The sequence below is a fragment of the Procambarus clarkii genome, unplaced genomic scaffold, assembly GCF_040958095.1.
Source record: "Procambarus clarkii isolate CNS0578487 unplaced genomic scaffold, FALCON_Pclarkii_2.0 HiC_scaffold_129, whole genome shotgun sequence".
NCBI classification, from domain to species: Eukaryota; Metazoa; Arthropoda; class Malacostraca; order Decapoda; family Cambaridae; genus Procambarus; species Procambarus clarkii.
Window position 1 is genome coordinate 504,575 of NW_027189162.1, and position 15,827 is coordinate 520,401.

Genomic DNA, 15,827 nt, shown 5'->3' on the forward strand with positions numbered 1-15,827 from the left:
CTACATAACCTAACCTAACCTATCTTTATAGGTTAGGTTAGGTTAGGTAGCCGAAAAAGTTAGGTTAGGTAGGTTAGGTTGTCGAAAAAACATTAATTAATGAAAACTTGTCTTATTAGGCAAATCGGGCCCTGCATAGTAGGCTGAGAAGTGTGTTCTGGCTAGTTGGTACGACATTATATATATATATATATATATATATATATATATATATATATATATATATATATACCTCTAGCTGGAAGAAGGGGGACCCATAGCCTCGGAGGAAACCACGCATAACGCATTAGAGGGAATGTTTAGATCCCCTCCAATACAGTTTCTGTGTGCTTTTCTCCTACCACCCCCTTCCTTAAATATTTTTTGTGCTTTATTATGCATTTGATGGTTACAAGATATACATGGGTTGATACAAAAATAATAATGCAAAAAGGTGCTTAAAGGTTATGGATCTCTTGAAAAACACAACAATGGGAAACATTGATGAATGTCACAGACAAGTTCGATCATTGTTGCAAGTCAAACACTTCTTCGAATTCCTCTGAAGTTGGACTAGTGCCCAAGACGCAACAGGCATTTCCCCTCTGAATCGCAACACTGAGGCGCTGGAACAAGAAACTTTTTGCTCTCTGGTCTTTTGTAGCGCTGATCAATTTGTCCCCCAATTCCTTCAGGAACTTCAATGCACATTTTCCCCACGAACCGAGGGTCTCCGAGCCGATCGGAACAAAGCTGTAGCAGTGTGCTAGACCTCTGTATTTAATAATTTTCTGCGATTCCCTGAAAGAAGCAGCACCACCGCTTTCACGTGTGCTGTAGTGGAGGTAGGTACTGGCCAGTGTGGCAGCGCACGTGTAGTCCCATACCACTTGCTTACCATCCTTCCAAGGTAGCAAGGTGACCCCATCAGGGCGCTTCTGAGGGTCGTAAGGTCTGGATAAGTGTGGTTCTCTTTGTGCCGGGCAGCGGGCTGTGGCGAGGCTCCTCTTGATGATGTCGTTATATATATATATATATATATATATATGTGTATATATATATATGTATATATATATATATATATATATATATATATATATATATATATATATATATATATATATATATATTGTACCTAGTAGCCAGAACGTCGTACTCGGCCTACTATGCAACTCCCGATTTGCCTAATAGGCCAAGTTTTCCTGACATATATTTTTGTTCTTATGAAATGATAAATCTGTCCATTTCATTGTGCATAAGTTAATTTTGTTAAATTGAGTTAAAACTAACGTAGATATATGACCGAACCTAACCAGCCCTACCTAACCTAACCTAATCTATACACAAGGGTTCTTAACTCTTAGGTTCTAACCTAACCTTGATACACAAGAGTTCTTACATTCTTGAACAGCCACTAGCACCATAGCGTTTCTGGCAGATCCCTAATCCTAATTTTTCCTGGAATACGACCTGCCAAATGGCTTAACAACTAGGTACCCATTCACTGCTAGATGAACAGAGTCACAGTTAAGGACTGGGTCCCAGTAAATCCTCCCCCGGCCAGAATACAAACCCAGACCAAATCGCACGCGAAGCGCCGGGCGAATGTGTTACCACTGCGTCACAGGAACTGCACTGGCTCTGTTTCCTTATCCAAGCTAATTTATCACCAGTCTTTTGTGAGGTAGAGCATCGAAGACTTTGCTCATGACATAATACACTAACGCGTTGGTACTGTTATGAACCCAAAGGTAGCCTACTGAAGCGAGTCTATCAGGTGAGAGTTATTCCTGCATGCCGGACCAGAGATTAGGAAGTCAACGACAGGAAGTTTATTAAATAAACGCCAGTCAGTAACTTAAAAGAATACAAGCAGAGGATGAGCATCTGATAAAAGTTAGATGGAATGAGATGTTGACATTTTATGACATGACGCAAACAGAGGTCATAACGCTTGAGTTAATACAGTTGTCAGGAATGGACGTACGTCAATGACCTCCTAGGAAGAAGGGAGAATATAGTTCTGTGTTGTAGTTGAGCGAGGGCTACTTGTTATCAAGTGTGAGGAAGCAGCAGGGACGTCGTATGCCATTTCTCTGTGATCGTGAAGATATTAGAGGTGACCTGAAGCCTAAAGGGTGGTCGTGTCCTGTATGGACTCTTATGTGAGATATTCCTTTGAGTGAAGGGACGTAAGCAGGTGTTTCTGTGTGAAGCCTGGCAAGCGACTTCGTGTGCTCAAATCAGGACTGAAAGAAGCTTTGAGGGACAGACCTAAAGGATTTTGTTGGACGACCAAGAGTAACGCCATATTGGTGTGTGAGGGCAAACGTCGTCACGTTCTAAAATTCTACAGTAAGCTCACTTAATTAATTGATAGATTGTTTACCAGTGTTCGATCATATGCCCAGCAATCGTAGAAAACGAATATGAATATAGGTTAGAGATTTTATAAGGATAGTGAACAGATATAAGGATTTAAAGATGAGTGGACATGCTGGGGACAAGAGCAACACATCCTCACTTGCCTGAGGTCAGATAGCGACTGAGGCGCGGAGCCCAGGGCGGCACCTGGTGATTGATTTCAGCATGGACTCGTCCGAAAATAGGGGAGATTTACCGTGACAGAGCCGGAGTCCAGAAAGGAATATCGGAAGGAGGAATTTATTTAGTGTAAATGTTTGTATTTATTTTTTATTAGGAAAACATGTAATTATGGATTTGTAATGGAATTACAGGTTTGTATGGGAGAAGTTAGTGGAGGAGCTTTGCGTCTGAGGAAGATTATATGGTGAACTCCAAGTGTAGAATGAAATTCAAGAGTGAAGCAGAACTTCAAGTTGAGGAGTAGAACTCCATTGGTAGAGTGGAACTTCGAGTGTAGGGGAGCTACAAGTTTCTTTTGTGCAGCTGCAAAGAGGAGCTTCACAGGCATTTGGGTGGGACTTCATTTGCATCAGATATTGGAAGGACTGCAGAAGTACCTACCTGATTTTGAGGACCCAGACATATATTCTTGGTGGTGGACCTCAGGACATAGATCAGAGCACCGTATGGACACATTAATATGTATGAGGGAGTGCTTGATTGCACATTGGTATGAAAACGCACTATAAAGTGAGAAATTGATTTCTTTTCTTGATGGGTATATTTTTAAGTGCCAGGTATTCAATCCCAAGTTGTTGGAGATATTTTTATGTGTCAGGTATTCAGCGTCAAACAGTGAGGAGGCACAAGGTTCAACATCATAAAGGGGATTTAGGAGATCATCCCATAATGAGGAGAGTGTGGAGGAGTCACGGCGACTCGAGAGAGAGAGTGTACATATGACCAATAGGCCAGTTCGGAGCCGCACCCCAAATAAAGGTGACATTGAACCCCTCTCCGAGTGTACGGCGATTACAAGCGGGTGATCTCCCAACTTATTATATGGACTCCAGTGTCTATTGCTGATCGACTGACGGCAGCAGCAAGGTGGTTGCCGTGGTTGAACATACTTTTATCAGGGAGTGGCTGAGGTCTCTGTTCAACAGTAAGTAAAGTATTGGTTAAGTTCAGTAACCAGTTTCTAAAATCCCCAACTCCCTAATAGTACACTAAAGAAATTGTCCAGCAAGTGGTTACCAGAGTTAAACTTTTTCAAATACATAGTAATGAAGCTGGGTACTGGGAACAGAAGACCAAACACAAAAAATCAAGGTACGTCCGTGAACACCAAACTGACGTCATAGTGCTACAGGAGACGATGGTAGGTGATGACTTCAACCCAAGGTTCAGCGGTTATTGCAAGTTCTCCCTGCCCTCTGGGGAAAGAAAACGGGGCCTTATTACTTTTGTAAATAACAACATTCCCGCACAGATTATTGATGACCTGCACATGGGGGATGAGTATGAATCACTGGGAGTAACCCTTTACTTAAACAATAATGCCTTACATATAATCAACCTATATGTGCCACAGAGTATGCGCTCCATCATAGACTATGCCGCACCAGTTCTGTGCACTTATTCCCAAAACGATATGAAAAAAACTTGAAAGAATACAAAATGAAGCCTTGACAATCATTCTTGGAGTTCCAAGAACTGCCAAAACGTCTAATCTACGAGAGGAGTTGTCCCTTCCCAATGTTAAGAGCAGAAATAACAAACTGAATGCTAAGCTTGCAATTAGGATAGCCAGATATCCCTATTACAATCATATTGCCAAGAAAAAACTGAGTTCTGTGCTACTTACAGGATGAAACAGGAGAAGCAGAAAATGGCTTCTCAGATCAGTCTGCTACCTCGAAGAGCTTCACCTGCTTGAACAAGCCCGTGAGCTCATGCCTGTAGAGAGATTACCTCCCTGGAAGGATGACTCATGCAAGATTATTATCAATGAAATGGCAACGAAAAAGTCCAATATGATACCACAAGAAATGAGGCACAATTATCTTGAGGAAATGGATAAAGAAACCGGAAATGAATTAGATAAAATCTACACTGATGGGTCATCTAATCCTACAATGGCAGGGCTGGTGCAGCATACACTGTAATTACGAATAATGCCTTAATGCTTTAAATAAACGCAAGTAAAAAAAAGAGCAAGCATTGAGAACTATGCCTCTTCAATGCAAGCAGAACTAACTGCCATTTTAATTTTTTTTGTTAATTTTGCCCTAAGGGGCGAGTTTATTCGGCAGCGCCAGTAAAACGACATTTTATACCGAATATGTAACAATTAGTGAAAACGGCAAAGGGTCAGGTCCCCCCCCCCCTAGAGTTTTCAAAATATCGGAAATATTGCAAATCTGACTCATAAGCGTTATTTTTCAGTCGAATTCTGGCTTACTGCACATATTTGGAGTTTGAAATTATGACTTTTTATACCGAAAATATGCCAATTAGTGAAAACGGCGATGGGTGACATTTTGCCCAAACCCCTAATAAAGTTTTCAAAATATTGGATATATCGCAAATCTGACTCAGGAGCGGTATTTATGAGCCGAATTCTGGCTCACTACACATATTTGGGGTTTGAAATTACGATATTTTATACCGAAAAAATGCGAAATTAGTGAAAACAGCGATGAGTCACATTTTGCCAAAACCCCACTACAGTTTTCAAAATATCGGATATATTGCAAATCTGACTCATGAGCTTTATTTTTGAGCCGAATTCTGGGTCACTGCACATATTTGGAGTTTGAAATTATGAATTTAATACCGAAAATAAGCCAATTAGTGAAAACGGCGAAGGGTCACATTTTGCCCAAACCCCTGTACAGTTTTCATAATATTGGAAATAGCGCATATCTGACTCATGAGTTTTATTTTTTAGCCTAACTCTGGCTCACTGTACATATTGAAGTGTGAAGCTATGCCAATTAGAGAAAACAGCGATGGGTCAAAATTGGCCCCCCCCCCCACACACACATTTTTCAAAATATCGGAATTATCGCATATCGAACTCATGAGCGTTATTTTTAAGTCGAATTCTGGCTCACTGCCCATATGTGAAGTGTGAAATTACGAATTTTTATTCCGAAAATAAGTCAATTAATGAAAACAGCGATGGATCACATTTTGCCCAAATCCCCTTGCAGTTTTCAAAATATCGGAATTTTGCAAATCTGACTCATGAGCGTCATTTTTGAGTCAAATTCTGGCTCACTACACATATTTGGAGTTTGAAATTACGACTTTTTATACCGAAAATATGGCAATAAGTGAAAACAACGATGGGTGACATTTTGCCTAAACCCACCTACAGTTTTCAAAATATCGAAGATATAGCAAATCTGACTCATGAGCGTTATTTTTTAGAAAAATTCTGGTTCGCTATACATATGTGAAGTTTGAAATTACGAATTTTTATTCCGATAATATGCCAATTAGTGAAAACAGCGATGGATGCCATTTTGCCCAACACCCTCTGCAATTTACAAAATATCGGAGATTTTGCAAATCTGACTCATGAGCGGTATTTTGAAGTTAAATACCTGATACACTGCACATTTTTGGAGTTTGAAATTACAAATTTTTATACCGAAAATATGCCAATTAGTGAAAACAGCGATGGGTGACATTTTGCCCAAACCCCCGTACAGTTTTCAAAATATCGGAAATATCGCAAATCTGACTCATGAGCGTTATGCCCGCTTGGGGACTGTAAGCCCCAAAGAACTCAGTACATAGGCAAGACAACAACGTCTCTTTCTAGGCGATTAACTGTGCACAAGCAACAGGGTTCCATCAAGGAACATATAATCTCTTCTCACAACCAGACCATCACCAGAGAAATCTTAACAAACAACACAGAAATCATTGATAAATACAGCGATAGCAGGAGACTTGACATCAAGTAGGCACTACACATCAAAAAGTCAACACCAGCAATTAACAGCCAATTAATGGACAACTATATTGTACCCACTTCAAGACCCCGAACCACCACAGAAGCAGCAAGAGGAAGTATGGGCCAATAGGCCCTCTGCAGTTACTTCCATTCTTATGTTCTCATATCCAAGTTATACCCATTGATTCGTGTTAGGTCATATCTTTGTCACCTCACCCAAAACTTTTGTGCCATGTCACCTCACCTAAAACGAGTATAAGTATAAATGTATTTTATGTGTAAACTAAGTTTTTGAAAATGTATAAAGCATTACGAAACGTGTTCAGGCGTCAGACCAGAAATAATGAATGAATTTTCGAGTTAATTTATCAATTACTCTCGACAGTGGAGAAGAACGTAAGAAATATTGAGAAGATTCGTGTTAGAATGATTAATCGTGTTAGAATGATTAATCTTACCCTTTCGGTCATGTTCAACAATATATTATATATATATATATATATATATATATATATATATATATATATATATATATATATATATATATATATATATATATAGATATATATATATATATATATATATATATATATATATATATATATATATATATATATATAGATATATATATATATATATATATATATATATATATATATATATATATATATATATATTATATATATGCAATTAACGATCACGAAACACATCATTTGTATGCGGAAAACCCACAGAGAAATGGAAAAAGAGAGATGAACGTTTCGGCCGATCTGGGCCTTTGTCAACACCGGACTGAAAGAAATCACAAAGGAAGAGTGGAGGCAGACACTAGATCCTGACCACCATCTCCTGGGGAAAGAATTAACCAGAAAAAGTATAGATTAGCTTAGAGTGGTCAGAAGGATATAAGCGGTAGGAATAAAAGATTAAAGAAAAAGCCTCATTGAACCCACAAATATATTAATATAATATTGTTATGAGACAATGTAACTCTCTCTATCATAGTTTTTTTCTTAAACTGTTGTGCAATATTGCAATCAACAATCAATAACAGCCAATCAATAGCCAATTAATGCACAACTACGTTCTACCCACTTCAAGACCCCGAACCAATATGGAAGCAGCAACAGGAAGAATGGGCCAATAGGCCTTCTGCAGTTACTTCCATTTATATGTTCACTTATCCAATTTGTACCCATTGTTTCGTGTTCTGTCTTGTGTTTGTCACTTCACCCAAAACTTTTGTACCATATCACCTCATCCAATAGAGTATAAATACGAAGAATTTGTGTGTAAATTAAGTCTTTGAAAATGTAATACGAACTACGAAACGCGTTCAGGCGTCACACAATTAAAAAATGAATTTTGGAGAATTGTTATTTTTATTACCACCGACAGTGAAGAAAAACATAAGAAACATTGAGAAAATTCGGGTTAGAATTATTAATCTTACCTTTTCGGTCATATTCAACAACATATGTTTACAAGAAAGACTGCTACCAATATATATATATATATATATATATATATATATATATATATATATATATATATATATATATATATATATATTTATATATATATATATATATTGGTAGCAGTCTTTCTTGTAAACATATGTTGTTTAATATATATATATATATATATATATATGCGAACAAGCCAGAATGGTCCCCTGGACAATATGCAACTGAAAACTCACACCCCAGAAGTGACTCGAACCCATACTCCCAGAAGCAACGCAACTGGTATGTACAAGACGCCTTAATCCACTTGACCATCACGACCGGACATAATGAGGTGATAGCCGAGGCTATTTGAACCACCCCACCGCCGGCACTCGGATAGTTATCTTGGGCATAGCATTTTACCAAATCACCTCATTCTTAGGGGCACACGTGAGGAACACAAATGCGAACAAGCCAGAATGGTCCCCTGGACAATATGCAACTGAAAACTCACACCCCAGAAGTGACTCGAACCCATACTCCCAGAAGCAACGCAACTGGTATGTACAAGACGCCTTAATCCACTTGACCATCACGACCGGACATAATGAGGTGATAGCCGAGGCTATTTGAACCACCCCACCGCCGGCACTCGGATAGTTATCTTGGGCATAGCATTTTACCAAATCACCTCATTCTTAGGGGCACACGTGAGGAACACAAATGCGAACAAGCCAGAATGGTCCCCTGGACAATATGCAACTGAAAACTCACACCCCAGAAGTGACTCGAACCCATACTCCCAGAAGCAACGCAACTGGTATGTACAAGACGCCTTAATCCACTTGACCATCACGACCGGACATAATGAGGTGATAGCCGAGGCTATTTGAACCACCCCACCGCCGGCACTCGGATAGTTATCTTGGGCATAGCATTTTACCAAATCACCTCATTCTTAGGGGCACACGTGAGGAACACAAATGCGAACAAGCCAGAATGGTCCCCTGGACAATATGCAACTGAAAACTCACACCCCAGAAGTGACTCGAACCCATACTCCCAGAAGCAACGCAACTGGTATGTACAAGACGCCTTAATCCACTTGACCATCACGACCATACATACTTGTATGTACAAGTCGTCTTGTACATACCAGTTGCGTTGCTTCTGGGAGTATGGGTTCGAGTCACTTCTGGGGTGTGAGTTTTCAGTTGCATATTGTCCAGGGGACCATTCTGGCTTGTTCGCATTTGTGTTCCTCACGTGTGCCCCTAAGAATGAGGTGATTTGGTAAAATGCTATGCCCAAGATAACTATCCGAGTGCCGGCGGTGGGGTGGTTCAAATAGCCTCGGCTATCACCTCATTATGTCCGGTCGTGATGGTCAAGTGGATTAAGGCGTCTTGTACATACCAGTTGCGTTGCTTCTGGGAGTATGGGTTCGAGTCACTTCTGGGGTGTGAGTTTTCAGTTGCATATTGTCCAGGGGACCATTCTGGCTTGTTCGCATTTGTGTTCCTCACGTGTGCCCCTAAGAATGAGGTGATTTGGTAAAATGCTATGCCCAAGATAACTATCCGAGTGCCGGCGGTGGGGTGGTTCAAATAGCCTCGGCTATCACCTCATTATGTCCGGTCGTGATGGTCAAGTGGATTAAGGCGTCTTGTACATACCAGTTGCGTTGCTTCTGGGAGTATGGGTTCGAGTCACTTCTGGGGTGTGAGTTTTCAGTTGCATATTGTCCAGGGGACCATTCTGGCTTGTTCGCATTTGTGTTCCTCACGTGTGCCCCTAAGAATGAGGTGATTTGGTAAAATGCTATGCCCAAGATAACTATCCGAGTGCCGGCGGTGGGGTGGTTCAAATAGCCTCGGCTATCACCTCATTATGTCCGGTCGTGATGGTCAAGTGGATTAAGGCGTCTTGTACATACCAGTTGCGTTGCTTCTGGGAGTATGGGTTCGAGTCACTTCTGGGGTGTGAGTTTTCAGTTTGATATATATATATATATATATATATATATATATATATATATATATATATATATATATATATATATATATATATATTGGTGTATACTGGCAGCAGGTTTTCTTTTATGCATGTCTCATTGAATATGTCAGCATATTCCGTATTTACTATTTTCTGATTTAGGGATTCTATCCCTCTTACATCAGGAACCCTAATGCTCTTGCATCAGGGTTCAGCTGGAAGAGGTGTTCACCAAAAGTCATGTTATTTTTAGGTGAAGAAAATAATTGAATAACTGAAGAATATATTACACTAATTACAAAATCGCACGACGTTTCGAACCTCCATGGTTCATTCTCAAGTGAAAAGAAATTACAGAACTCGTTAATTTATACCAATACGGGGACAGGTGATAAAACAAGTACAATAAAGGAAAAGTCCAGGGGATAACTAGGGAACTGTTACTTGCGTACAGGCGGACACCGTCCCCAACCACTCCCTGACAGAGCAACAACCGACCTCGGCAGCCACACTCCCGCTACCGTCGGTCGACCAACAATGGACACTGGAGTGCCTGTAATTTACCTAAGAGACCGCCTTGTACGCAATGTAGGGTGGTAAGAGACCCCCTGGAAGTGATTATTTGTGACCCCTGTCAGCGTGTTGCTGAAGCTCTCTGTCAGGGTGTTACAGGAGAGCGGGTGTGGGGTGTTGGGACATCGTGAATATACGGTGTGTGTGGACTGGCCCATGTTGAGGAAGGTGAACTTGCCGGTGATTACCATTGAGCGTGGACGACGTATACTTGAAGTTAGTGGACTCACCGGGATTGGGAGAACACTGCAGATATAATAAGTGTCGTTGGTGAAAGCGACACAGCGTACATATCTGCAGTTATACTTCGATAGATAATATATTGGTGAAGGTGTCGCCCATTCTTGAGAATTTACTATTGACGTGGAGTAGAATTATAGAAGAAGAGGCTATAAGGCACATATTATGCAGAAAGAACTCAATTACTGGCTTAAGCAGGCCGTAAAATACTCACACACACTCACACACGCACACATACACACACACACACACAGGTGACGGTGAGTAGGTGAGTACACCTAGGTGAGTAAATAAATGGGTGTCACCTAAAATAGGTGAGTACACACACAGACTTAGGTAATTACACACGCACGCGCACACACACACACACGCGCGCGCACACACACACACACACACACACACACACACACACACACACACACACACACACACACACACACACACACACACACACACACACACATACACACACACACACAAAGTTCTTTCTAATGAGCCACAGAGATATTAGAAAGAACTTTTTTAGTGTCAGTGTGGTTGATAAATGGAATGCATTAGGAAGTGATGTGGTGGAGGCTGACTCCATACACAGTTTCAAGTGTAGATATGATAGAGCCCAATAGGCTCAGGAATCTGTACACCAGTTGATTGACAGTTGAGAGGCGGAACCAAAGAGCCAGAGCTCAACCCCCGCAAGCACAATTAGGTGAGTACAACTAGGTGAGTACACACACTCACACACATATATGTATACATACACACACACACATCCTTCCGTAGGCGGGATCCAAAAGTCAATGCTCGATCCTGCAGACACAAATAGGCGAGTACACACACAGACTTAGGTATTTACACACGCACACACACACACACACATGTATACATACATACACACACACACACACACACACACACACACACACACACACACACACACACACACACACACACACACACGTATACACACACACACGTATACACACACACACACACACACACACACACACACACAGGGGCCTCGTAGCCTGGTGGATAGCGCGCAGGATTCGTAATTCTGTGGCGCAGGTTCGATTCCCGCACGAGGCAGAAACAAATGGGCAAAGTTCCTTTCACCCTGAATGCCCCTGTTACCTAGCAGTAAATAGGTACCTGGGAGTTAGTCAGCTGTCACGGGCTGCTTCCTTGGGTGTGTGTGTGTGTGTGTGTGTGTGGTGTGGAAAAAAAAATAGTTAGTAAACAGTTCATTGACAGTTGAGAGGCGGGCCGAAAGAGCAAAGCTCAACCCCCGTAAAAACACAACTAGTAAACACACACACACACACACACACAGAGCAGAGGCAAGGAGGAAGCGCAGGGAGGGAGAAGCAAACCAGGAAATCACAGCCCCCAACACAACAGTCCTAGAGACAAGAGGCGAACCCAAAACCAGCATCCCAGCAACACCAGAGGGGAGGGCAACCCCACCACCCCCCTCTGCATAGAAACCCTCCCTTCCCCTCACCCTACCTGCCCCCACTCAACCCTCCCTCCCCCCCCACCCCATTCTTACCCTGTCATCCCTTCCCCATTCCCATCATGTCCCCCCTCCCACCTTTCCCCCCCTGTCCCCCCTCCACCTTCATCCCATACCCTCCCTATCCCTCCTCCCCCCTCACCCCGTATCCTCCATGTCCCCCTATCTCCTTAACCCACACCCTACCTGTCCCCCCTTCCATGAAACCCCCACCCCTCACCCCAAACTCCCCTGAAACCCTGCAAACCACCTCACAGATCTTCTCACCCACGGAAAAGCTTCCCACACCAGCAGAATGCTCGCCAAGAAAGGGACAAGAAAATGAACTGAAGAAAGTGAGCTTCAAGGCAATGTACACTAACATAGATGGAATTACTAATAAAACAAGTGAACTCGGAGAATGGGCACTAGAAGAAAACCCAGACATAATAGCACTCACAGAAACAAAGCTAACAAACACCATAACAAACGCAGTGTTTCCACAGGGCTACTATGTAGTGAGGAAAGAGAGAGAAGGGAGAGGAGGAGGTGGTGTAGCTTTGCTACTAAGAGAAGGTTGGAGTTTCGAAGAGATGGTAATTCAGAACTGTGAAGGTTTCAGTGACTACTTATCAGGCACCATAGCAACTGGAGGACAGAAAATTATAGTAGTAGTCATATATAACCCCCCACCGAATGTCAGAAGACCCAGACAGGAATATGATAGAAACAACTTGGATACCATCAATATGATAGAGAGAGCAGCTTCTGTGGCTAGCAGGAACGGATCCAGGCTACTAATCATGGGAGACTTCAACCATGGAAAGATAGATTGGGGGAACAGAGACCCACATGGAGGCTCAGATACATGGAGAGCTAAGCTGCTGGATGTGGCAACAAGAAACTTTCTAAGTCAACACGTCAAGGGACCGACAAGAATGAGAGGAGGGGATGAACCAGCCTTGCTTGATCTGATATTTACCCTAAATGAGTCGGATATAAGGGAAGTTAAGTTGGAAGCCCCCTTGGGAATGAGTGATCATAGTGTATTGAGCTTTGAGTACCTGGTTGAGCTAGGAATTATCACCCCCAAAAAAGAACTGGGAAACAAAGGGCTGGCGTACAGAAAGGGAAACTACGAGGAGATGAATAAATTCCTATGGGATATACATTGGGACACAGAACTCGGAACTAAGTCTGTACAAGACATGATGGACTATGTTACCCAAAAATGTCAGGAGGCTGTAAGCAGGTTTGTCCCAGCCCAACAGGAAAAAACAGAGAAGCAAAGGAAGAATCCGTGGTTTAATAGGGAATGTATGAAAGCAAAGGAGCTGAACAAAAGGGCATGGAGGAACTTCCGTAATAACAGAACACCAGAAAGTAGAGAGAGATACCAGAGTACCAGGAACGAGTATGTTAGTGTGAGAAGAGCAGCTGAGAAAGGTATGAAAATGATATAGCTAATAAAGCCAAGACCGAACCAAAGCTACTACACAGTCACATCAGGAGAAAGACAACAGTGAAGGAACAGGTGATGAAACTTAGGGTGGGCGAGGACAGGTACACAGAGAATGACAAAGAGATGTGTGAAGAACTCAACAAAAGGTTCCAGGAGGTCTTTACAATAGAAAAGGGAGAAGTCACGGTGCTAGGAGAGGTGGCAGCAAACCAGGTGACCTTGGAAAGGTTCGAAATTACAAGAGATGAGGTCAAGAAGCACCTATTGGAGCTGGATGTGAGAAAAGCTGTTGGGCCGGATGGAATCTCACCATGGGTATTGAAAGAGTGTGCAGGAGCACTTAGCTTGCCACACTCCATAGTGTATAGTAGGTCACTGGAAACGGGAGACCTACCAGAAGTGTGGAAGACTGCTAATGTAGTACCAATATTTAAAAAGGGTGACAGACAAGAGGCACTGAACTACAGGCCAGTAACACATCTGGAGAGAAGAGACTTCGTGACAACCCATCAACATGGGTTCAGGGAGGGTAAATCTTGCCTTACAGGCTTGATAGAATTCTATGATCAGGTGACAAAGATTAAGCAAGAAAGAAAAGGATGGGCGGACTGCATTTTTTTGGACTGTCGGAAAGCCTTTGACACAGTACCCCATAAAAGGTCGATGCATAAGCTGGAGAAACAGGCAGGAGTAACTGGTAGGGCGCTCCAGTGGATAAGGGAGTACCTAAGCAATAGGAAGCAGAGAGTTATAGTGAGGGGTGAGACCTCAGAATGGCGGGAAGTCACCAGTGGAGTCCCACAGGGCTCTGTGCTTGGACCTATCCTGTTTCTGATATACGTAAATGATCTCCCAGAAGGTATAGACTCATTCCTCTCAATGTTTGCTGACGACGCCAAAATTATGAGAAGGATTAAGACAGAGGAGGACAGCTTGAGGCTTCAAGAAAACCTGGACAAGCTGCAGGAATGGTCGAACAAATGGATGTTATAGTTTAACCCAAGCAAATGTAATGTAATGAAGATAGGAGTAGGAAGCAGGAGACCAGATACAAGGTATCACTTGGGAGATGAAATACTTCAAGAGTCAGAGAGAGAGAAAGACCTGGGGGTTGATATCACGCCAGACCTGTCCCCTGAAGCTCATATCAAGAGGATAACATCAGCAGCATATGCCAGGTTGGCTAACATAAGAACGGCCTTTAGAAACTTGTGTAAGGAATCTTTCAGAACATTATATACCACATATGTCAGACCAATCCTGGAGTATGCGGCTCCAGCATGGAGTCCATATCTAGTCAAGCATAAGAGTAAACTGGAAAAGGTTCAAAGGTTTGCCACCAGACTAGTACCCGAGCTGAGAGGTATGAGCTACGAGGAGAGACTACGGGAATTGAACCTCACTTCGTTGGAAGACAGAAGAGTTAGGGAGGACATGATCACCACATTCAAGATTCTCAAGGGAATCGACAGGGTTGATAAAGATAGGCTATTTAACACAAGGGGCACACGCACTAGGGGACACAGGTGGAAACTGAATGCCCAAATGAGCCACAGAGATATTAGAAAGAACTTTTTTAGTGTCAGAGTGGTTGACAAATGGAATGCATTAGGAAGTGATGTGGTGGAGGCTGACTCCATACACAGTTTCAAGTGTAGATATGATAGAGCCCAATAGGCTCAGGAACCTGTACACCTGTTGATTGACGGTTTAGAGGCGGGACCAAAGAGCCAGTGCTCAACCCCCGCAAGCACAACTAGGTGAGTACAACTTGGTGAGTACACACACAGACAACCTCGGAGAGCCTCCATAGCTCAGTGGGCAGAGCGCTGGTCTAGTAAACCAGAGGTCGGGAGTTCGAGTCTCCCTGAAGGCAAAGTTGTTAACATTATTAACTAGAATGTGTCGCTTCTTCTTTTGACGGTCTAAGAGATATTCATCTTTAGGGGCCTCGTGGCTGAGTGGACAGCGCTTGGTCATTATAGTCCTAATATCCCGGGTTAGATTCCTGGCCGAGGCAGTAGCAAATGGGTAGAGTTTCTTTCATCATGATGCGTCTGTTCACCTAGCAGTAAATAGGTACCTGGGAGTAAGGCATCTGCTACGGGCTGCTACCTGAGGATATATATATTTATGAATGTATGTGTGTGTGTGTGTGTAGTCACCTATTTGTACTTACCTATTTGTGCTTGCAGGATCGAGCATTGACTCTTGGATCCCGCCTTTCCAGCCATCGGTTGTTTACAGCAATGACTCCGGTCCCATTTCCCTATCATACCTAATTTTAAAATTATGAATAGA

General features: G+C 42.4%; 1 non-coding gene across 1 annotated transcript; it reads left to right on the forward strand.

The window, feature by feature from the left end:
• The first annotated feature begins 15,329 nt into the window (after positions 1-15,329).
• On the forward strand, positions 15,330-15,402 carry TRNAT-AGU (transfer RNA threonine (anticodon AGU)). Its single transcript has one exon. It is a non-coding gene; the product is annotated as a tRNA-Thr (tRNA).
• The last annotated feature ends 425 nt before the right edge of the window (positions 15,403-15,827 follow it).